The 24,867-nt window shown below is 37.3% G+C and overlaps 1 protein-coding gene across 3 annotated transcripts in view; it reads left to right on the forward strand.

Moving 5' to 3' along the window:
- The window catches only part of FUT9 (fucosyltransferase 9), a 197,997-nt gene that overhangs the window by 159,929 nt on the left and 13,201 nt on the right, over positions 1–24,867 (forward strand). The window lies entirely within an intron of this gene.

Consider the following 24,867-nt stretch of genomic DNA (forward strand, 5'->3'; position numbering starts at 1 on the left):
TGAGGATTACTAATAACTGTTTTCGAGCATATAAAAAGTGCTGTAAAAATGGTTGACCAGATGTTTTCCATCTACATGGGGACAGAATCAAATTAAATGATGGCAAATTATAATAAGAAAGAAGTAAATTACACCTAAAAATAAAAAAGCATCCCCACTGGATAAGATTATAGATTGGCACAGTCATCTTTCACCAGTTAAGTATAGCAATACTTGCAGGCAGAGAATGAAGAAACAATACCTACCAGGATTTTTCTTCTGGCAGAAATAGACACAGGGGTCTCTAAATAAGAGGCTCACTATTACCACGATAACAAAATACACACATTATGGTCTTGTTTGCCCCCAGTTCATCATTGTGCTTTTATTTGGAACCAGGAAAAGAAACAATAAAGTGAACTGAGAAAGTGTGACTAGGTTAGAAAGGTTGAAGAAGATGGAAATAAATGAAGGAAGATAAGAATTCACAGTTAGGAAGTAAATAACAGTAAACTCAAAGACTTTTTCAGTACATAACAGTTCTGAAGTCCTAAACTGATGATCTAGAAAACATCACAAACCAAAGCTCCTTGAAATTCAATGCAATCCATTTCATATATGTGCATTTAGAAAAAATCATCAGATTCTAAAGCATTCATCTATCCCAAAGGGGTGGCTGACTTCAAAAAGTTTCAGGATCTTAGACTAAACATTGCTGTGGACTAAATAATAGTGTTGCTATTCCGATCACGATTTTACCTTAATAATTAGGCATTAGCTAGATTGAAGACTTTTTTTTTTTCCCTGGAGCTGGACTGAGAAAATGTCCTCAGCAAGATATCAAGTGTCTTTCAGGGACTATTTAAAGCTAAAGGAATATCTTGTGGCTCCCAGTTACCAGACATTACAGTTTAGGAGAGAAATCTTGGAGCTCATTAAAGAGAAAGAAACAGTGCTTCTCCAAGTCCATGGCCCCGTCACCTGGTTCTCCTTCCCAGTAGAACATTTAGCTCTGTCTTTATTGAGTAAAGGTAAGGCTTTGTATTTTTGTTTCCTATCTGTCTCATTCCATCTTTTATCTCAACAAAATACATCCCCAATACTACATTGTCTGCTAATAAATGTGTAAGCTATATGGTCACTTTGAAAGAAACAGAGAAAAATTAATGGTCTCGATGCTAAATATATAAATCAAATACCAAATATTGTACCTATTCTGTGGCTAGCCGTGATACTTATGTAAATACAAATGCCATGGCGCACCTAGTTTAATGTAGATTTAACAGGCATGTACATTGAAAATATAGAGTTTCTTGTTTAAAACTACTCTGCCCTTCTACCTGAGCCTCAAATATTATGAAAAAATAAGTAAATGAATGCACATTACACTTTAAAATAAATTTTACCTGGTGCTATAAACCAGCGATTGCAAACTTTCTATAGGGGGCCAGAGAGCAAATATTTTAGGCTATGTGGGCCATTCAGTCTGTAATGGTTAATTTTAGATGTCAACTTAATGAGATTAAGGGATACCCAGATAGATGGTAAAGCATTGTTTCTGGGGATGTCTGTTTTGAGGGTGTTTTCAGAAGAGACTGGCTTTTGATCAGTGGATTCAGTAGGGAAGATCTGCTCTCACCAACGTGACTGGGTACTAACAAATTTGCTGAGGCCCAGACAGAACAAAAAGCAGAGGAAAGAAGAATTCACTCTCTCTCTCTCCCTTCTGGAGCTGAGACATTCAGCTTCTCCTGCTCTTGGACATCAGAACTCCAGGATCTCCAGCCTTCAGACTCCAGGGCTTGCACCACTTCCCTCTCTACCTTCAGCCTTGGACCGAGAATTACATGGCCCACTCCCTGGTTCTCAGGCTTTGCACTTGGACTGAGCCACACTATTGGTTTCCCTGGTTCTCCAGCCTGTGGACCTCATACTGTGGGATTTCAGCCCTCCATAATCACATAAGCCAACTCCTCTAGTTAATCCCCTCCTATTTATATCTCTCTACATTTATAAAATATGTATTTGAAATATTTTATATCATATAATATATAATGATATATAATATATAAGTTATATTTATATATATCCTATTGGTTCTGTTTCTATGGGAAACCCTAATACGCAGTCTATGTTGCAACTACTCAACTCTGTCATTGTAGCACAAAAGCAGTCATAGACAATACATAAAAGGGTAAATCTGGCTGTTTTCCAGTAAAATATTATTTAAAAATTAGGCAGCAGCTGGATTTGGCCATCAGGCTTATAGTTTGCTGACTGTGGATTTAAACAGTTCCTTTGGGAAATTTTGCTTTTTCATTCGCCCAGGTATTCTCTCCTTTCACCTATTTTTCTTGCTCAGTTGAAATTCAAGAGAATGAGTAGAGGCATCTTCTCATCTGCTAACCTCAGGGCCATGCTTCCTGGCTCCTTGCTTCTGGCTTGCCCTGCTGGCTTTGGTTCTGCGGCCGGGATAATTTGTAATCTGGGACTCTCCAGGAAGGGCACTATGTGGAGCTGCCTGGCTGTCTTGGTTCTCCTCAGCTCCTTTGGCGCTATGACTTTTCAGGGGTCTGGCTGTGACTGCCGCTTAGTCTTAGGCCCTGCAGGTCCCACAGCTACTTCATCACATTATGGCAATCCCCTCTGACAAGCTTTCCAGCTGCATCTACATCCCACCCATACTATACATAAAACAAGGGCAATTTGGAGAACTGTCTCAAGATCTCAGGTGTCTGACTATACTGTTGGCTGTTCCCATGGTTTGTGAGAGGCCACTTCTATCTCCTTTAAATATTACCCTAAATTATGTGATACTCCTCACTTAGATCAAAGCCCAGAGAACTTCCCTCAATCCTAAATCTTGATATGTTTAAAAGCATTAAAATTTTTTTTCTCTAAAAACAATTGAGTTTGTATCTTTTACTATATGTCAGAAGCCGAAAATTACAGTCTTCTTTCTCTTCTTAGACCTTCTCTAATAAATCTGAATTTACTTATCCTACCCACCCCCAAGGTAAAATAGATGACAGGCCAGCTAGGATAAAGGTCATGCATTGAGAAAGTTCAGAAAGGAAAATAATGTAGTTACATGTTATATTAAATTTCCCCTACAACAATCCTCATAGATAGGTATTGTTATACTCATCTAGAAATGAAAAATTTAAGGTTCACAGAATTTGCTAAATAAAGCTTGACCAGCTGCTATATAAAAAAGCAGAAAACCTATCTGTTTCTGACTACACTCCTAATTCTCATTCAACCACAATTCCTGGAAGACAGGAAGTTAACTCCTGGTAAAGAGCATGTTTTGTGTTCCAGCCCCAAAGCCTCCAAATAAATGAACTTCTCTCCACCTTTGCATGGATTCACTGGGATTAAATGAGGTAAATATAGTAACAGCTATCTTTCATCCAGCCCCTGGGTAAGTCAGGCAGTTTCTAAACATTTAGATATATTCTCTCATTTAATTCTCAAAACAATCCTATAAGGTATTAAAATTATTATCATTTTTTAACTTAATGTTACTAAGGTCCTCAATATAGAGTCTGCCACATAGTAAATGCTTAGTAAGAACTAGTTATTCTTAAAATTATTACTCTTCCATTAGAATTACACCAACCAATAATATTTATACAGACATCTTTTTCCCCAGAGCAGAAGCAGTCTTTGATAGGCAGCCTTTGTTTGCTCATACTGTGAGGAACTCCCATTCTTAAAAGGACTAAAAGAGCATCACACTTAAGAACAAATTCTGGGGTCCACCTACACTGCCATTCTCCTCAGCTCCCATGATGCCAGACTTTGCTGGGTGCAGAGGCCCAGAACATAATGGCAGTGTTGGAAACAGGAAAAAGATAGGAAAGGATGTGTACCAGGATGGCCAAGACAAGCCACTGGGTCAATTCAATATCCAGGCAAGATTTTTCCCTTTTGAATTTACATTTGTTTAAGTTTTAATCCTAACCCACTTGATGAATTCAACTTGAATTCATTTTGAATTCTTAATATCACAACGTATTTCCTCATTTTATGAAAAGGGGAGACAGTGTATGATGGAAAAAGTCTTGGCCCAGAAGCTAATATATGTGGTTTGTTGTTTCTATTGTGCCACTAAATATGTGATATTAGCACTAATCGAAATTTTATGTATCTATTTGAAAATACAATCAAACTATATACTAAGGCTATAAGACTAGATGTTCATAAAGATACCTCCCAGAGAAAAATTGTCTTTTGAATATTTTCTATTATCCTCGGCTCAAATGCTAATGAGTCTCTTCGTCTTTAGTCAACATAAGACTTGAAATTGTTTCCATTGGCAACCACCTCACAATTATTAGTTAAAGAGAAACCAGCTCTAGGCTTTGAATAATCCATCATTTTTAGAATTATTTATGGGTTTCAATTCCTCATTTGATTTTCTTTTTAACTGAAATATAAATGGAAGGAATATGAACTGTAGTATCTAAGGGTCTTCTTTACCTATCATTATGTTAATCATTTAATATAATAAACACAGAGATATCCATTTCCCATCTCCCTTTTGCACTGTGCCAATATTTGCTTCACATCAGCATTCACTATTTGCAATCCATAAAATCACATGGTGAAAAAAAAATGTCCTTTTGCTTTAAGGATCTCATTAATACTTTGATTTCACAGTTATCAACTACAAAAAAAAAACACCTTTTGTAGTTTCTGTCATTTTGGGATTTCGAAAGAATCTGGATCTTATTTTATACCACAAGGAGCAGAAACCTCATTCTCTCAATGCAATGAAATTGTTATAGCTGTAAATATATAGTTATTGGGATCTTAGGTATAGTCATCCCGTATTGTATATGACCATAGAAGATTCGTCCTTCTTCATTCCAAACAAACCAAGAAAAAAACTATCAGGTTAGAATGTTTGATTGAACTTTCATGCATTCATTTTTTATATTTATTTGTTCAATACATATTTACTCATTTAGAAGATATTTATGTCTCCTGTGTACCAGAAATTGTGCTAAGTACAAAGAATAGAAAGTCAAAACAAATTTGGTTCATGCCTCCATGGAGCTTATGGTTTAATAGGGGAGAAACACAGGCAAATCAATTATAGTGTCATTATAATGCAAGTGCTATGTCAAAGAGATGCACAGCAGCTATGGGAGCACAGAGGAGGAACATCTTTCTTACTAAGACAAAATCTTTCAAAGGTATTTATTATTCAACAGGATTTATATGTTACTTTAACAATTTTTTTTGCTTATGCATTATTTAAGAGGGATACTATTCAAAACACTATGTTACATAAATACATGAAATTAAAAATATTTAGTGAACATTTGTTATATGCAAAGTTTTGGTTAAGTTACCCTGCTGGCTGAAAGAAAAGATGGAATTCTTATACATAAGAATAATAAAAATTAAGAAAATGATAATGAGTGAAAATCATTTATTCCCAAAGAGAACACCTGAAAAAAAATATGTTTTCAGAAATTGAAGGTCAAAGAGGGGCAAAGTACATCAGAGAAAATGAGTTTCTTAATCTCGTACAGCCAGATTTGCCTACTGAACACACAGCTTATGACAAAATAATTGTGCAGTAATTACTCTAAAAGATGAGACAAAATCAAGTTAAAATGGAGCAAATTGCCTTTTGCATTGTGGCCAATGACAATTAGTGACACATTCATGCTGTAAAATACCACTTTCTTTTTGTGAGAGGTGACCTATTGCTCAATGGTTAAGTAACTAGGTTACTTCATGGAAAATCTTCTGCAATCCTGTCTCTCAGAGGAAATGCAAAGATTATTATTGCTACTGCTTTGGTGGCAATTTCATATCCAATAATGAAACAAGTATACATCTTAAGTCATGCAAATGTAAGTGCAACAATTTTTCCCGGACATGTTTACTGAGTGTTTGCTATGTCCAGGGACTGTCCCAGGTTATTTACATGTATCAATTCATTTTACATGCACAAATCTAGCATAGTGGTATTTTTCTCAGTTTTTAGATGAATAACTGAGACATGGAAGGTTGGGGATGTTGCCCAAAAGTTTCACAGAGAGCCAGATGTAGATCCATGATTTGAAACCAGGCATGCTGTGTCCAGAGTAAGTGTTGTCAGACAGAATAATGTGCCATGTGCCCCACATAGTCCAGAAACCAGTGGATGGTCTTCCTGTTTACATTTTTTAAATGTAAGTGAAGGGTTTTTTGGTTTTATTATTATTTTTAATTAACATATAATAATGTACACATTTATGGAGTACAGTGTGATATTTTAACACATGCATACTTTTGTATCAATTCACCAACCTTTGGCTATCCCCCTGCCACCAACACTCTCCTACCTCTAGTAACCACTATTCTGCTCTCTGCTTCTGTAAGAACAACTTTCTTAGCTTCTACATATGAATGAGAACATACAGTATTTATCTTTTGGTGCCCAACTTATGTCACTTAATGTCTTCCAAGCTCAGAATTTGTTCTTTTCTATGGCTAAACAGTATTCTATTGTGTATATTTTCTTTATCCATTCATTTGTTGATGGACACTTAGGTTAATTCTATATCTTGGTTATTGTAAATAAAAATGAAATTTTTCTTGATGACTTAAGCAAATGCTCCCAACTTACTGTTAAGTAAAAGAAAAAAAAAAGAAAAGCAGGAGAAAAGAGATCTTTACCTACTGGTTCTCATTACTGTTTTTAAAAATAACATACATAGTTAGTCATTGAAACTAGATAGGTAAATATATAGTTAAGATAAGGAAATAGATCTATACAGTAAAGACTAGAAATTGTTATTAATTCTGTGAGTTGAAGTATAGACTGCTTTCATTTACTTATGTGTGTATTTTCAAAATCGTATACAATAAACATTAAGTTAATATAAAAATCACATTGTCATATCAGACTCACTTCAATGAAAGACTGTGTCCAGTATCAAGCTTTACCTGTAGTTTAAGGATCCAATCAATGAAGAGGCAAGAAGAGATCTAAAACATCCTACTAGCTTCCACAGCCCTCTTTTTCACATTAGAACACATAATCTCTGGTTGAGAATAATAGAAGTCTACAATGTCACCTTACCCAATAGGAAGCATTTATGTTATAAGGCATCTCCATTTTATTTTTTTTCTTCATAGTTCTTTTTTTAATTTTTTTTTCATAGGTTATTGGGGGAACAGGTGGTGTTTGGTTACATGAGTAAGTTATTTAGTGATGATTTGTGAGATTTTGGTGCACAAATCACCAAGCAGTATACACTGCACCCTATTTGTAGTCTTTTATCCCTCATCCCTTCCCTCCCTTTCTCCCTGAGTACCCAAAGTCCATTGTGTCATTCATATGCCTTTGCATCCTCATATTTTAGCTCCCACTTATGAGTGAGAACATACAATGTTTGGTTTTCCACTCCTGAGTTACTTCACTAAGAATAATAGTCTCAAATCTCATCTAGGTTTCTGCGGATGCCATTATTTTATTCCTTTTTAGGGCTGAGTAGTATTCCATCGTATATATAACCCACAGTTTCTTTATCCACTCCTTGATAAATGGGCATTTAGGCTGGTTCCACATTTTTGCAATTGTGAATTGTGCTACTATAAACATTCATGTGCAAGTATCTTTTTTGCATAACAACTACTTTTTTCTGGATAGATACCCAGTAGTGGGATTGCTGGATCAAATGGTAGTCCTACTTTTAGTTCTTTAAGGAATCTCCACAGTGTTTTCCATAGTGGTTGTACTAGTTTACATTCCCACCAGCACTGTAGAAGTGTTTCCTGTTCACCACATCCACACCAACATCTATTAGTTTTTGATTTTTTGATTATGGACATTCTTGCAAGAGTAAGGGTATCACCTTGTGGTTTTGATTTGCATTTCCTTGATTATTAGTGATGTTGAGCATTTTTTCATATGTTTATTGGACATTTGTATATCTTCTTTTGAGAATTGTCTAGTAATGTCCTTAGCCCACTTTTTGATGGAATTGTTTTTTTCTTCCTAATTTGTTTGAGTTCATCTTAGATTCTGTATATTTGTCCCTTGTCAGATGTATAGATTGTGAAGATGTTCGCTCATTCTGTGGGTTGTCTGTTTACTCTGCTGACTATTCCTTTTCCCATGCAAAAGGTCTTTAATTTAATTAAGTCCCAGCTATTTATCTTTGGTTTTATTGCATTTGCTTTTGGGTTCTCGGTCATGAAATCCTTGCCTAAGCCAATGTCTAGAGGTCTTTTCCAATGTTATCTTCTTGAATTTTTATAGTTTCAGGTCTTAGATTTAAGTCCTTGATCCATCTTGAACTCAGGTTTAAGCCCTTGATCCATCTTGTGTATAGCAACAGACGAGGATCCAGTTTCATTCTCCTACATGTGGCTAGCCAATTATCCCAGCGCCGTTTGTGGAATAGGGTGTCCTTTCTTCACTTTATGTTTTTGTTTGCTTTGTCAAAGATCAGTTGGCTTGTAAGTATTTGGGTTTATTTCTGGGTTCTCTATTCTGTTCCCTTGGTCTGTGTGCCTATTTTTAAACCAGTACCAGGCTGTTTTGGTGACTATTGCCTTATAGTATACATTGAAGTCAGGTAATGTGATGCCTCCAGATTTGTTCTTTTTGCTTAGTCTTGCTTCCGCTATGCAGACTCTTTTTTGGATTCATATGAATTTTAGGATTTTTTTTTCTAGTTCTGTGAAGAATAATGGTGGCATTTTAATGGGAATTGCATTGAATTTTTAAATTGCTTTTGGCAGTATGGTTATTTTCACAATATTGATTCTACCCACCCATGAGCATGGGATGTGTTTCCATTTGTTTGTGTCGTCTATGATTTCTTTCAGCAATGTTTTGTAGTTTTCCTTGTAGAGGTATTTCACCTCCTTGGTTAGGTATATTCCTAAGTATTTCATTTTTTTATTTTTTGGCAGCTATTGTAAAGGTGCTGAGTTCATGATTTGATTCTTAGATTGGTCGTTGTTGGTGTATAGGAGAGCTACTGATTTGTGTCCATTAATTTTGCATCTGGAAACTTTGCTGAATTCTTTTATCAGTTTTAGAAGTTTTCTGGAGGAGTCTTTAGGGTTTTCTAGGTACGTAATCATATAATCAGCAAACAGTGACAGTTGGACTTCCTCTTTATCGATTTGGACGCCCTTTATTTCTTTCTCCTGTCTGATTGCTCTGAGACTTCCAGTACTATGTTGAGGAGAAGCAGTGAGAGTGGGCATCCTTGTCTTGTTCCAGTTCTCAGAGGGAATGCTTTCAATTTTTCCCCATTCAGTATTACATTGGCTGTGGGTTTGTCATAGATGGCTTTTATTACATTGTGGTATGTCCCCTCTATGTTGATTTTGTTGAGAGTTTTAATCATAAAGGGATGCTAGATTTTGTGGAATGCTTTTTCTGTGTCTATTGAGATGATCATGTGACTTTTGTTTTTAATTCTGTTTATGTGTTGTATCACATTTATTAACTTGCATATGTTAAACCATCCCTGCATCCCTGGTATGAAACCTACTTGATTATGGTGGATTATCTTTTTGCTGTGTTATTGGATTCGGTTAGCTAATATTTTGTTAAGTAATTTTGCATCTATGTTCTTCAGAGATATCGGGCTATAGTTTTCTTTTTTTGTTATATCCTTTCCTGGTTTTGGTATTAGGGTGATACTGGCTTCATAGAATGATTTAGGGAGGATTCCCTCTTTCTCTATCTTGTGGAATAGTCTCAATAGGATTGGTGCCAATTCTTCTTTTCATGTCTGGTAGATTTCAGCTGTGACTCCATCTGGTCCTGGACTTTGTTTTGTTGTTGGTAATTTTTTATTATTACCATTTCAATCTCACTGCTTGTTTTTGGTCTGTTCAGGGTATCTAATTCTTCCTGATTTAAGCTAGAAGGGTTGTATCTTTACAGGAATTTATCCATCTCCTCTAGCTTTTCTAGTTTATGCATGTAAAGAAGTTCCTAGTAGCTTTGAATGATCTTTTGTGTTTCTGTGGTGTAAGTTGTAACATCTCTCATTTTGTTTCTGATTGAGCTCATTTGGATTTTTTCTTTCTTCTTGGTTAATCTTGCTAATGGTCTATCAATTTTATTTATCTTTTCAAAGAACCAGTTTTTTGTTTTATATATCTTTTGTTTTTTTGTTTGTTTGTTTGTCTCTTTCAATTTCTTTTAGTTCTGCTCTGATCTTGGTTATTTCCTTTCTTCTTCTGGGTTTGGGTTTGGTTTGTTATTGTTTCTCTAGTTCCTTGAGGTGTGACCTTAGATTTACTGTTTGTGCTCTTTAGATTTTTCAGTGTAGGCGTTTAGAGCTATGAACTTTCCTCTTAATGCTGCCTTTGCTGTATCCCAGAGGTTTTGATACATTGTGTCACTACTGTCGTTCAGTTCAAATAATTTTTAAATTTCCGTCTTGATTTCATTGTTGACCTGATGATTATTCAAGAGCAGGTGATTTAATTTCTATTTATTTGCATGGTTTTGAAGGTTCCTTCTGGAGTTGATTTCCAGTTTTATTCTGCTGTGGTCTGAGAGAGAAGCATCTCTATTTTATACTTAAGATTGTTGTATAGCTTATGTGACATTCCCTAGCGAGCCACGTCTCATAAATCCATCAAAGTTGAGGTTTGTTTACAGTAAGCAATTCTAAATCAAGAACACCTTTCTCAAAGTAGCTCATAGATAAAAATGCTTTTTTTTTAAGCAAACGTTCTTAGTCTGTTGCCCTGGGGACCCAGTTGTTATGTTTACAAGGAGATTAGACCAGGCCACCAACCTTCCTTCCCCACTCCCTAGGGGAATCCCCTGATAATCAAAAGAAGTCACAGGCTAGCTGCTTTAACTCCTTCCTCCTCAACAATACTTTTAGAATTTTTTTTTAACAGAAGGAATGAGATGGGGGAAAAACACTCAAGCCATCGTGTTTGTTTTGAATTGGAGGAAAGCAAGACCAACATCATTTATAATAGTGAATGCTTCATTATAATAATACAGAAAATGATATAAGCCTAAACAATGAAGTAACAATAGGAAGGAGAGAGGGAGTGAGATTTAATAAATACCACAGCATTTCAATGAACTCAATATAGTAATTAACTAGATGTAGGATTTAGGGAGTTGAAGAAATAAATAATGATTTCCAGTCAGAGCCTTAGGCAGGTATATGAATAATGTGGCTATTTGTGGCCACAGAGAAAACAGAGGAGCAATGTGTGGGAAGATGGAGGTTCTTTAATAGAAGATAAGAGAACTTCGATTTTATTTAAACTCTGATAGTAAACAACCAGTGAAAACATAGAAATGGATGATGTAGCAAAAATATAGAATAATCTACGGAATGAGGTAACTTTACCCATTTAGATTTCAGAATTTAATGAGGAGGGATCAGCCTTAGATGTGAGGACAGATGTCTTTTCCACTCTGGTGGGAGGGAAAAAAGCAAGAATGTTCTCTTTGATGTATTCTCTTCTAGTGGCCTCCATTTTCTCTATTGTGTTCACAAAATATGGAACTTTCTTCTGAGTATTTAGCAACTTGGTAAACTAAATATTCACAAGATTGTTTATTAGGAATGAAATCAGAGCAAAATATAAGATGACCCTTGAGGATGTTCCTTTCAGACTATGGAGAAAGAAATGGAGCCAAAAAATTTCCCGATATAAGAAAAATCTTCCCCTCCAAGGTTCGAGAAATTTGTCCCTCTAAGATTAGTGATTTCTCTTTCTTGGATATGTACTTCTAAACTCTGCCTTTCCACCTTTTTTCTAATAACATCATTTTCCAAAAAGTATGTTAATTAGTTCATTTTCAGATTACTCAGATGCAAGTTGATTAAACTTGCCTTTTTTTCTAAAAATCTCTTTACTTTTCTCATAATCTATACTTTTATCATATTATTTCTTAGGCTGTTGACATCTTTGTGGCTTATTTTTTCTATTTCGGTTCTTACTAGTTTGTTCTCTTATTGTAAATTGAACTTGAAGTTTCAGAGCTCCTAATTAACCACAGTGATACATTTTTATTTAATCCCAGCAAAGCTGGTGCTAATTAGTTTCCCATGAGCTTAAAAGATGATCAGCCTGCAAAATTTGGTCTGATGCAGAAACTGTTGTCATAGCAATGCCCCATCTAAGGTAATACTCTCTCTTTGACTCCTGCAGCCTTCTTCTTAGTATGTTAACGTCCCTGATATGCACGATGGTGTTTGTTTTGTAACTGTGTGTTAGGGTTCTCAGAGAAACAGAACCAACAGGAAAGAGATTTATCATATATATAGAATACATATAAAAGAAATTTATCTGTATAGAAAGAGATTTATTATAAGGTATTGGCTCACATGATTATGAAAGCTAAAAAGTTTCACAAAAAATCTGCTGTCTGCAACCTGGAGCCCCACAAAAGCTGGGAGTGGTTTGAAGGCCTGAAACTCAGACAACCAATGGTGTCAATTCCATTTCAGATCTAAGGGCTGAGAACCAGGAAACCTGAGGCCAGAAGATCCATGCTCCAGTTCAACCAGTCAGGCAGACAGCAAGTTCAGCCTTTCTCTACCTTTTTACTTTATTAAGGCCTTAAAATGGGTTGAATGATGTCTACCCATATTAGGGAGGGCTATCTGCTTTACTCAGTCCACCAATTTAAGTGCTAATCTTTTCCAGAAACACTCTCACAGACACACCCAGAAAGAATGTTTAACCATTTATCCAGGCATCCCATGGCCCAAGCAAGTTAGCACATAAAATTAACCATCACAAACTGGAAGAGCAAGAATTTTATGTAAACATAATAGCAAAAGATTAGACCAGGTTACCAGCCTGGCCTAATGTTAGAAAAAAGGGTGTAGGAAAGAGTCAAGGAGGATAAAGCAGTTGGTTTCCCATGGATTCTCTATCCTGCCCTGTAAACTGGACTAAAGCCTCTATCATTAGCAGATAGAGGACCCGAAATTAAGGAAAATGTTCTGGAAGAGATGCTGTGAGTGTTTCATTGAATTCAAAGCCACTGAAACCAGCAAGAAAGTTTGATTCAGATAGTCAGTTTTCCAACTGCAACATAAAGCCAGACTGGCAACTGCAGAGTTAGAGGTCAAGGAACCACTGAATTTGGGATTCTGGGCCCACACATCCAATAGGGAGGAGCAGAAATGAGCTTGCATCAGACAGATTCTCAGACTAGTGGCAGCCAAATGATAAAGGGCAAGTAGGGTGGGTGCAGACTGTAATTGCTAGAAAAGTTTGGAATCCATATAAAACTCCTGTGGTCTTTTACAGAAACAACTGGGAAAAGAAAAGAAATTTCCAGTGGTAAGATCAATGAAGGATCAAACTATCACAATATAGTCAGTTAATATCTGACCTTATATAGTAGCTTGATGAGATCCAGGGAATTTGGATTATAAAAATTTACAGAGAGGGAATTCTTTATTTTGTTTTAAGTGATTAAAATAAATATTTAAAAAATATCAACTGATGGTGTTGTGTGGAAAACTCTGGGACATAAGTGAAATGTTTACTTACATTCTTTCTTATCTCTCCCCTTATTGTTTTTAGGCAACTTGGTTTTTGGAGGTTAGTTAATTTTCAAAGCTGACTCAACAAAGCAGCACATAAGGAATTTATCTGAAAGAGAATGTGGCTAGGAGGGGATACAACTATCACAGAGGCCTTGGATCAGCAATTAATGCATCATTAAGCCTTGATGTTCCTTGAATTTCTTCATAAACACCCCAATAATAAAACAAATCTAGACTCCTTCACTGTTCTGATTCACCTTTCTACACTCTCCTGATGGCACGTGACCACTGTTCCTGGCCATTGGCTTCCAGAAAGAGAACAGACAGGGAAGTGTTGGTGAATCTAGTTTGTTCTAATTAACAATGACTCCAGGGAAATATATATCATAAAATAAATTTTCATTCATATAATTCATAGAAGTCTTTGCAACTGTTAACTGGAATCTTCATTTTCTCTCTCTTTTGTGTGTGTGTGTATGTATATATATAATTTTTAGAGATGGGACCTGACTTGTTGCCCAGGCTAGAGTGCAGTGGCACGATCGTAGCTCACTGCAGCCTCGAACTCCTGGATTCAAGCAATTTTTCTGTCTCAGCCTCCTGAGTAGCAAGCAATCCTGCCTTGGCCTTCCAAAGTGCTGGGATTACAGGCATGAGCCACTGCACTCAGTTGTCAACATTTATTCTTAAAACAATACATGTGACCTGAGGCAGAAAGATGTACACCAGTTTCCTCATCTGGAAAAACTGATGTAATTCTAACCCATATTTCATCTGGTTGTGAGATTTAAAGGAATTATTACCTGCAAAATGCTTGGAACCATGCTTGGCACATAGAAAGAAATATATATATATGTGTGTGTGTGTGTGTGTGTGTGTGTGTGTGTGTGTGTGTTTAAACACATGCACATATATTTTTCATTTAACAAATGTATATTATTTGATATATATATATATTTGTTAAATGAACAGTAAGAAATATATTTTTCCTGAAAATTAAATTGTAAAATTTATATAAAAATCTTAGTCTGGTGGTTTAAACATTGGAAATGCTGAATGGTTGTTAGCTCCTTGGTCAGTCATAAAACATACGCTGAGAGCAAGAATATGACAAGTATGATTTAGGCACTAGGGACTGGAATCTGAGTAAAAACACCCAATCTTTGCCTTATGAGCCTGGTTACAATTGAACAGAGATGACAACATTAATCGTATACTCACACAAATCTAGGTAAACTTGATACTGTGGCAAATGCTGTGCAAAAATGACACGTGGTACTATAAAATGTGTACTTGGGGTTTTGATTTAGTGTGTTGGGGGAAGGTTGGGAGACTGTTCAGGGAAGGTTGGGAGACTGTCAGGAACTTTTCACAAGCTACTGCCAGTAGAACTGAGCTGAAAAGTGAAAAGGAATATATCAGTAAAGAGAGGAGGGAATCTGCTCCAGGGAGAGGTGAGGGCTGGTGGAGCAGCTCTGTGAGAGGGACAAGCATGGTGATGGAGGGAATGCAACATTGGCATGTGCTGAGGCTGGTGACAAAAGCTGTGTTCCCATCATCCAGGGCTCCTTAAGCTACATGAAGACTTTTAACATTTTTTTTTTATCTTATAAGCAATTGGAATTCATCAACAGCCCTAAAACAGAATGGTAATATGTGATCTGTGGTTTGAAACATCACGCTATTGGAGGAATCCCCAAATTTTAGTGTACATCTAATATTGACAGTGGGGTGTTAAAGTCTCCCATTATTATTGTGTGGGAGTCTAAGTCTCTTTGTAGGTCTCTAAGGACTTGCTTTATGAATCTGGGTGCTCCTGTATTGGGTGCATATGTATTTAGGATAGTTAGCTCTTCTTGTTGAATTGATCCCTTTACCATTATGTAATCGCCTTCTTTGTCTCTTTTGATCTTTGTTGATTTAAAGTCTGTTTTATCAGAGACTAGGATTGCAACCCCTGCCTTTTTTTGTTTTCCATTTGCTTGGTAGATCTTCCTTCATCCCTTTATTTTGAGCCTATGTGTGTCTCTGCAAGTGAGATGGGGCTCCGGAATACAGCACACTGATGGGTCTTGACTCTTTATCCGATTTACCAGTCTGTGTCTTTTAATTGGAGCATTTAGCCCATTTACATTTAAAGTTAATATTGTTATGTGTAAATTTGATCCTGTCATTATGATGTTAGCTGGTTATTTTGCTCATTAGTTGATGCAGTTTCTTCCTAGCATCAATGGTCTTTACAATATGGCATGTTTTTGCAGTGGTTGGTATGGGTTGTTCCTTTCCATGTTTATTGCTTCCTTCAGGAGCTCTTGTAGGGCAGGCCTGGTGGTGACAAAATCTCTCAGCATTTGCTTGTCTATAAAGGATTTTATTTCTCCTTCACTTATGAAGCTTAGTTTGGCTGGATATGAAATTCTGGGTTGAAAATTCTTTTCTTTAAGAATGTTGAATATTGGCCCCCACTCTCTTCTGGCTTGTAGAGTTTCTGCCAAGAGATCAACTGTTAGTCAGATCGGCTTCCTTTTGTGGGTAACCCGACCTTTCTCTCTGGCTGCCCTTAACATTTTTTCCTTCATTTCAACTTTGGTGAATCTGATAATTATGTGTCTTGGGGTTGCTCTTCTTGAGGAGTATCTTTGTGGCATTCTCTGTATTTCCTGAATTTGAATGTTGGCCTGCCTTGCTAGGTTGGGGAAGTTCTCCTGGATAATATCCTGCAGATTGTTTTCCAACTTGGTTCCATTCTCCCCGTCACTTTCACGTATACCAATCAGATGTAGATTTGGTCTTTCCACATAGTCCCATATTTCTTGGAGGCTTTGTTCATTTCTTTTTATTCTTTTTTCTCTAAACTTCTCTTCTCACTTCATTTCATTCATTTGATCTTCAATCACTGATACCCTTTCTTCCAGTTGATCAAATCAGCTACTGAAGCTTGTGCATGCATCACATAATTCTTGTGCCATGGTTTTCCGCTCCATCAGGTCCTTTAAGGACTTCTCTACACTGGTTATTCTACTTAGCCATTCATCTAATCTTTTTTCAAGGCTTTTAGCTTCTTTGCAATGGGTTCAAACTTTCTCCTTTAGCTCAGAGAAGTTTGATCATCTGAAGCCTTCTTCTCTCAACTTGTCAAAGTCATTCTTTGTCCAGCTTTGTTCTCTCGCTGATGAGGAGCTGCGTTTCTTTGGAGGGGGAGAGGCACTCTGATTTTTAGAATTTTCAGCTTTTCTGTTCTGTTTTTTCCCCATCTTTGTGGTTTTCTCTACCTTTGGTCTTTGATGACGGTGACATACAGATGGGGCTTTGGTGTGGATGTCCTTTCTGTTCTCCTTCTAACAGTCAAGACCCTCAGCTGCACGTCTGTTGGAGTTTGCTGGAGGTCCACTCTAGACCCTTTTTGCCTGGGTATCAGCAGTGGAAGCTCTCAGAAGGCAAGATATAACTAAGATCAGAGCAGAACTGAAGGGGCTAGAGACACAAAAAACCCTTCAAAAAATCAATGAATCCAGGAGCTGGTTTTTTGAAAAGATCAACAAAATTGATAGACCACTAGCAAGACTAATAAAGAAGAAAAGAGAGAAGAATCAAATAGATGCAATAAAAAATGTTAAAGGGGATACCACCACGGATCCCACAGAAATACAAACTACCATCAGAGAATACTAGAAACACCTCTATGCAAATAAACTAGAAAATCTAGAAGAAATGGATAAATTCCTGGACACATACACCCTCCCAGGACTAAACCAGGAAGAAGTGGAATACCTGAATAGACCAATAACAGGCTCTGAAATTGAGGCAATAATTAATAGCTTACCAACCAAAAAAAGTCCAGGACCAGAAGGATTCACAGCCGAATTCTATCAGAGGTACAAGCAGGAGCTGGTACCATTCCTTCTGCAACTATTCCAATCAATAGAAAAAGAGGGAATCCTCCCTAACTCATTTTATTTTGGTGTTATCCTGATACCAAAGCCTGGCAGAGACACAACAAAAAAAGAACATCGATGCAAAAATCCTCAATAAAATACTGGCAAACTGAATCCAGCAGCACATCAAAAAGCTTATCTAACATGACCAAGTGGGCTTCATCCCTGGGATGCAAGGCTGGTTCAACATACACAAATCAATAAACATAATCCAGCATATAAACAGAACCAAAGACAAAAACCACATGATTATCTTAATAGATGCAGAAAAGGCCTTTGACAAAATTCAACAGCCCTTCATGCAAAAAACTCTCAATAAACTAGGTATTCAATGGACGTATCTCAAAATAATAAGAGCTATTTATGACAAACCCACAGCCAATATCATACTGAATGGGCAAAAACTGGAAGCATTCCCTTTGAAAACTGGCACAAGACAGGGATGCCCTCTCTCACCACTCCTATTCAATATAGTGTTAGAAGTTCTGGTCAGGGCAATCAGGCAGGAGAAAGAAATAAAGGGTATTCAATTAGGAAAAGAGGAAGTCATATTGTCACTGTTTCCAGATGACATGATTGTATATTTAGAAAACCCCATCATCTCAACCCAAAATCTCCTTAAGCTGATAGCAACTTCAGCAAAGTCTCAGGATACAAAATCAATGTGCAAAAATCACAAGCATTCCTATACACCAATAACTGACAAACAGAGAGCGAAATCATGAGTGAACTCCCATTCACGATTGCTTCAAACAGAATAAAATACCTAGGAATCCAACTTACGAGGGATGTGAAGGACCTCTTCAAGGACAACTACAAACCACTGCTCGACGAAATAAAAGAGGACACAAACAAATGAAAGAACATTCGATGCTCATGGACAGGAAGAATCAATATCGTGAAAATGGCCATACTGTCCAAGGTAATTTATAGATTCAATGCCATCCCCGTCAAGCTACAAATGACTTTCTTCACAGAATTGGAAAAAACTACCTTAAAGTTCATATGGAACCAAAAAAGAGCCCGCATCACCAAGTCAATCCTAAGCCAAAAGAACAAAGCTGGAGGCATCACACTACCTGACTTCAAACTATACTACAAGGCTACAGTAACCAAAACAGCATGGTACTGGTACCAAAACAGAGATATAGACGAATGGAATAGAACAGAGCCCTCAGAAATAACGCCGCTTATCTACAACTATCTAATCTTTGACAAACCTGAGAAAAACAAGCAATGGGGAAAGGATTCCCTATTTAATAAATGGTGCCGGGAAAACTGGCTAGCCATATGAAGAAAGCTGAAACAGGATACCTTCCTTACACCTTATACAAAAATTAATTCAAGATGGATTAAAGACTTAAATGTTAGACCTAAAACCATAAAAACACTAGAAGAAAACCTAGGCAATACCATTCAGGACATAGGCATGGGCAAGGACGTCATGTCTAAAACACCAAAAGCAATGGCAACAAAAGCCAAAATAGACAAATGGGATCTAATTAACCTAAAGAGCTTCTGCACAGCAAAAGAAACGACCATCAGAGTGAACAAGCAACCTACAGAATGGGAGAAAATGTTTGCAACCTACTCATCTGACAAAAGGCTAATATCCAGAATCTCTAAAGAATTCAAAGAAATTTACAAGAAATAAACAAACAACCCCATCAGAAAGTGGGCGAAGGATGTGAACAGACACTTCTCAAAAGAAGACATTTATACAGCCAACAGACAGCTGAAAAAATGCTCATCATCACTGGCCATCAGAGAAATGCAAATCAAAACCACAATGAGATACCATCTCACACCAGTTAGAATGGCAATCATGAAAAAATCAGGAAACAACAAGTGCTGGCAAGGATGTGGAGAAATAGGAACACTTTTACTCTGTTGGTGGGACTGTAAACTAGTTCAACCATTGTGGAAGATAGTGTGGCGATTCCTCAAGGATCTAGAACTGGAAATACCATTTGACCTGGCAATCCTGTTACTGGGTTTATACCGAAAGGATTATAAATCATGCTGCTATAAAGACACATGCACGTGTATGTTTATTGTGGCACTATTCACAATAGCAAAGACTTGGAACCAACCCAAATGTCGATCAATGATAGACTGGATTAAGAGAATGTGGCACATATACACCATGGAATACTATGCAGCCATAAAAAAGGATGAGTTCATGTCCTTTGTAGGGACATGGATGAAGTTGGAAACCATCATTCTCAGCGAACTATCGCAAGGACGAAAAACCAAACACTGCATGTTCTCACTCATAGGTGGGAATTGAACAATGAGAACACTTGGACACAGGAAGGGGAACATCACACACCAGGGCCTGTAGTGGTGTCAGGGGAGAGGGGAGGGATAGCATTAGGAGATATACCTAATGTAAATGACAAGTTAATGGGTGCAGCACACCAACGTGGCACATGTGTACATATGTAACAAACCTGCATGTTGTGCACATGTACCCTAGAACTTAAAGTATAATAATAAAAAAAAAAATTTAGTGTATGTCAGAACCACTTGGAGGGCTCGCCAAAGCATGTTGCTAGGCCTCTTTCCAAAGTTTCTGATTTCATATCTGGGTTCTGGTAGGAGAATTTGCCTCTCTAACAGGATCCCAGATGTTGCTGATGCTGCTGGTCTAGAGCCATTCTTTGAGGACTACTGATCTACTCTACTGTGAACAAATTGAAAGGATCAAAAGGGAGCACTAGGTGGACCACTTAGAAAGAAATGTCCGTCTTCCATACAAGAATTGATAGACATTTGACCTAGGGAAATGGAGAGAAGTCTATTAATATAAGGAATATTTAGGAGGTAAAATTGGCAGGAGTCGATGCTAGGTTAGGTGTGGATATGAAGGACAAGACGATGTCAAGATGTCACTGGGTTAGTTGCCCTACCTTATCATGTAGAATGAAGACATTCTCATTTATAAAGTCCAAAAGGCTAGTAATCTATCAGCCCAAAATGAGAGTTTTGGATTTTTTTTTTTAATCTGTTGGCTGCAAGGGACTAAACCTGACAATAATCACAGAAGTGCTGGTGCTGACAGCTAAGTTATAAAAGACTGCTGGCCTCAAAGGGTGCTGGAAAGCTTGTTCTGAAAAAATGCCAGCAAGGCACCTCCTGGCCCTATCTGTGGTATTTCCCAAGGGCACGTGGAGCATGAGCCAGGTTACACTTGGGCTCAGTGTCAGATCTCATGGCTCTAGCCACAGCTGAAGCCAGTAAATAGAGCTTCTAAAGTTAATAAAGACAGTGATGAAGGACTAGTGATTGAGTAGAGAGGAGAGAGAGCAGATGAAAGATCAAACTAAAAGAGGCTAATCCTTGAATTTGTAAAGAAAATTTCGAAGAGAGAGACGGTAGTAGGTGCCCAAAATAAAGAAATTTGCAGTACGGGAAAAGCGGTAGTTGGCAGCTCTCTTGCCAGTAGAAACAAACGTCTGAGGCAAAAATGAAGGAAGAAGAAAGAATTTTAAAAAGACATGCATTGGACTGTCTAAAGACAAACCCACTGCCGAAATGAATCAGGGATTTATTATTACCAGAGAGAGTTCTGAGGAATATTTAGGAAAAATGTTGGTAATCAAAATTGGTGTCATTTGGTGGCAACTTCCTCAGGGCTTGAGGAAATAAAACAAAGGCTTACCCTTGGAAATACCAGGGATTATATCTAAGGATCTTTGAGAAAGGTTCACAAACACAAATTTTATAGCATTCCGGAGATCAACTAGTGTCTTCGTGCCAAAAAGTAAAGGGCATTTTTCCCAAAGGCAAGAGGCATTTGGCTCAGAATTTAATGGAGAAAATTGTGGGAACTTAGAGGAGGAATGCCCATTAGAGAGGTTCAATAGAATTTGAAGTTTCAAGGGAATTTTTGAAAGCGCAGTGATGAATATATAAAGTTTTATAGGACTTTGAGACAGAATATAATTTGGTGTATAATAGCTAAAGCGTAAAGCTTTTGTTTTTAATCTTGCACGTGTTCTTAGCATAAAAATTGTAGCCAGGAGTAAAAGCAAAATAAAACAATAACAAAAAAAAACTAAAAAGAAAAGATAAGCCACCCAATTTAAATTATAAGCATTCATGTAGTATTCAGATTTTTGCAGAATCCTGTACTAATACTATGATAGTGAAGATCACAATGATTATATGGGGAGCAAATTATTCTTTGAACCTGCAGAAACAGATTACTAATAGTTGAGAATCAGATAACACCAATGGCTTATATAAAATAAAGAGATTTCTTTGTAGTTTTGAGAATTTACATATAGTGTTGCTGTGGGGTGTTTTGGCTTATTTGAAAATATAGATAATTATGGATAAATTTTGAAGGATTCAAGATACATACTTTGGATCCTGGAATATTAGGGGAAGAAGACGGGGAAGCGATTGCCAGTGTGGGAATAGAGAGGTGGTGCTCTCTTTCCTCCCCATCATAAGGGTCATGGCCAGCACCCCTCTAACAAAGACAGACTAATACAAGAATAGTCTAATATAATAGATGGATTAATTTAAAAATTAACAACAGCATAGGACACTTATTTGATCATAGCTTTATGCTACATGGGAGCCTTCAGAATTAAGACTCGAAGACTTAAGGTGAACTATTCATTTCTATGCTTGGGATTAATGAAGAATGGACAGTCATATGGCAATGTGATTGGGCAAAAATGATCTGATCTAATAATAATAAACAAAGGAGAGACGGGCGCAGTGGCTCACGCCTGTAACCCTGGCACTTTGGGAGGTTGAGGCAGGCAGATCATGAGGTCAGGAGATTGCGATCATCCCAGCCAACACGGTGAAACCCCATCTCTACTAAAAATACAAAAATTAGCTGGTCGTGGTGGTGTGTACCTGTAATCCCAGCTACTTGGGAGGCTGAGGCAGGAGAATCCTTTGAACCTGGGAGGCAGAGGTTACAGTGAGCTGACATCACACCACTGCACTCCGGCCTGGTGACAGAGTGAGACTCCATCTCAAAAAAATAAAATAAAATAAAATAACAAAGGGGAGAAATCCAGCAAGACCAGTCTGTTAAGATTCTTCTTGGCTTCTCTTTAGCATTCCTTCCTTCTGGTAAGAGGCAGGATCTTCTCTGGAATGCAGGTCTTATGACCTATAATCAAATAAGGTAGGTCAGAAAATTTCATGGCCAGTTCTTACACGGAAAGATGGGTGAAAGTTGTAGTAATATTTTTAGGTTTTATTAGTGGCCTTAGAGGAAAAGGGTTCTTGTTTCTATGAATGCCTTGGGAAAGAGGGATTCTAGTTTCTACTGCTTGCTTTAGGAGATAATGAGTGGTGAAAGACAGGAGAGCAGTAGAAAGTCAGACAGAAACTTTGTTTCTGAGGCTGCTTCTGAGGCCTTTGCTAACTTGTAGCTCTCTTGCCAGTAGAAACAAACGTCTGAGGCAAAAATGAAAGAAGAAAAAAGAATTTTAAAAAGACATGCGTTGGACTGTCTAAAGACAAACCCACTGCAGAAATGAATCAGGGACTTATTATTACCAGAGAGAGTTCTGAGGAATATTTAGGAAAAGTGCTGGTGATCAAAATTGGTGTAATTTGGTGGCAACTTCCTCAGGGCTTGAGGAAATAAAACAAAGGCTTACCCTTGGAAATACCAGAGATTATATCTAAGGATCTTTGAGAAAGGTTCACAAACACAAATTTTATAGCATTCCAGAGATCAACCACTGTCTTCATGCCAAAAAGTAAATGGCATTTCTCCCAAATTCACCCTTCAATTTGTCAGTGATTCATTTCTTGTCTTTGGAGTTGGTATGAATTTATCTTGAAGATCCTCAGGTTGATCTAAAGTTCTGTTCAAATGGTCTACGTATTTCATATATTTTTACCAGCTATCAAAAAATTTCATTAGGAATGGTTTAATAGTACACAAACAAAAAAAAAATAGTAAATGTACTATACAGTGACTGTCAAATGTCCTGATCCAACAAGTCCTAATGGCATAAGGGAAAATCTCTTCCAACCCCAACATCCTGCTAATGATGTTGGGATAGGGGAGGTGGGTTGAAGAGGTAGGTAGTGGCTGCAATCTGGGAATAATGCCCCAAGTCACAAATTACAAGCTCAGCTATCCTGTTCCATCTCCACATTTTAAGCAAGTATTGAACTTTGTTCTATAGCATGCTCCTGTTTCTTTCCATTTAAAATAAGGATTCAATACCTACCTCCACCAAAAATCAAAACTTACAGTAGGACTGCCTCTCCATGAGGGAGCCTCCTGTTCTCCTTAGTTACACATTTTTCTCCCTAATACCTTGATATGTATCTGTGGTTTGAGAATTACAACTCTAATCTTTTTCTATTTCAAGTTATCTTCCATTCTTTAACATTCAGTAGAGTGTTCTTTTTTTTTCCTTTTTTTTATTATTATTGTACTTTAAGTTTTAGGGTACATGTGCACAACGTGCAGGTTAGTTACATATGTATACATGTGCCATGCTGGTGCGCTGCACCCACTAACTCGTCATCTAGCATTAGGTATATCTCCCAATGCTATCCCTCCCACCTCCCCCCACCCCACAACAGTCCCCAGAGTGTGATGTTCCCCTTCCTGTGTCCATGTGTTCTCATTGTTCAATTCCCACCTATGAGTGAGAATATGCGGTGTTTGATTTTTTGTTCTTGCAATAGTTTACTGAGAATGATGATTTCCAATTTCATCCATGTCCCTACAAAGGACATGAACTCATCCTTTTTTATGGCTGCATAGTATTCCATGGTGTATATGTGCCACATTTTCTTAATCCAGTCTATCATTGTTGGACATTTGGGTTGGTTCCAAGTCTTTGCTATTGTGAATAATGCCGCAATAAACATACGTGTGCATGTGTCTTTATAGCAGCATGATTTATAGTCCTTTGGGTATATACCCAGTAATGGGATGGCTGGGTCAAATGGTATTTCTAGTTCCAGAACCATGAGGAATCGCCACACTGACTTCCACAATGGTTGAACTAGTTTACAGTCCCACCAACAGTGTAAAAGTGTTCCTATTTCTCCACATCCTCTCCAGCACCTGTTGTTTCCTGACTTTTTAATGATTGCCATTCTAACTGGTGTGAGATGGTATCTCATTGTGGTTTTGATTTGCATTTCTCTGATGGCCAGTGATGGTGAGCATTTTTTCATGTGTTTTTTGGCTGCATAAATGTCTTCTTTTGAGAAGTGTCTGTTCATGTCCAGTAGAGTGTTCTCAAAGAACGACTGGAGATAATCTCTTAACAGAAAATTGAATCATGCATACCAAGTCTTGTTAAGCAGCACTTTTAACCCAGATTCTGTTATTTTCGATGGTAAAGTCTTTAAGTTACATTCTCTCATAGTACTTGAAACTACTAAAAATAATTGAAAAGGTTTAATTATCCTATTTACTGTTACAATTT

Source organism: Pan paniscus, chromosome 5 (assembly GCF_029289425.2).
Source record: "Pan paniscus chromosome 5, NHGRI_mPanPan1-v2.0_pri, whole genome shotgun sequence".
Classification (NCBI taxonomy): domain Eukaryota; kingdom Metazoa; phylum Chordata; class Mammalia; order Primates; family Hominidae; genus Pan; species Pan paniscus.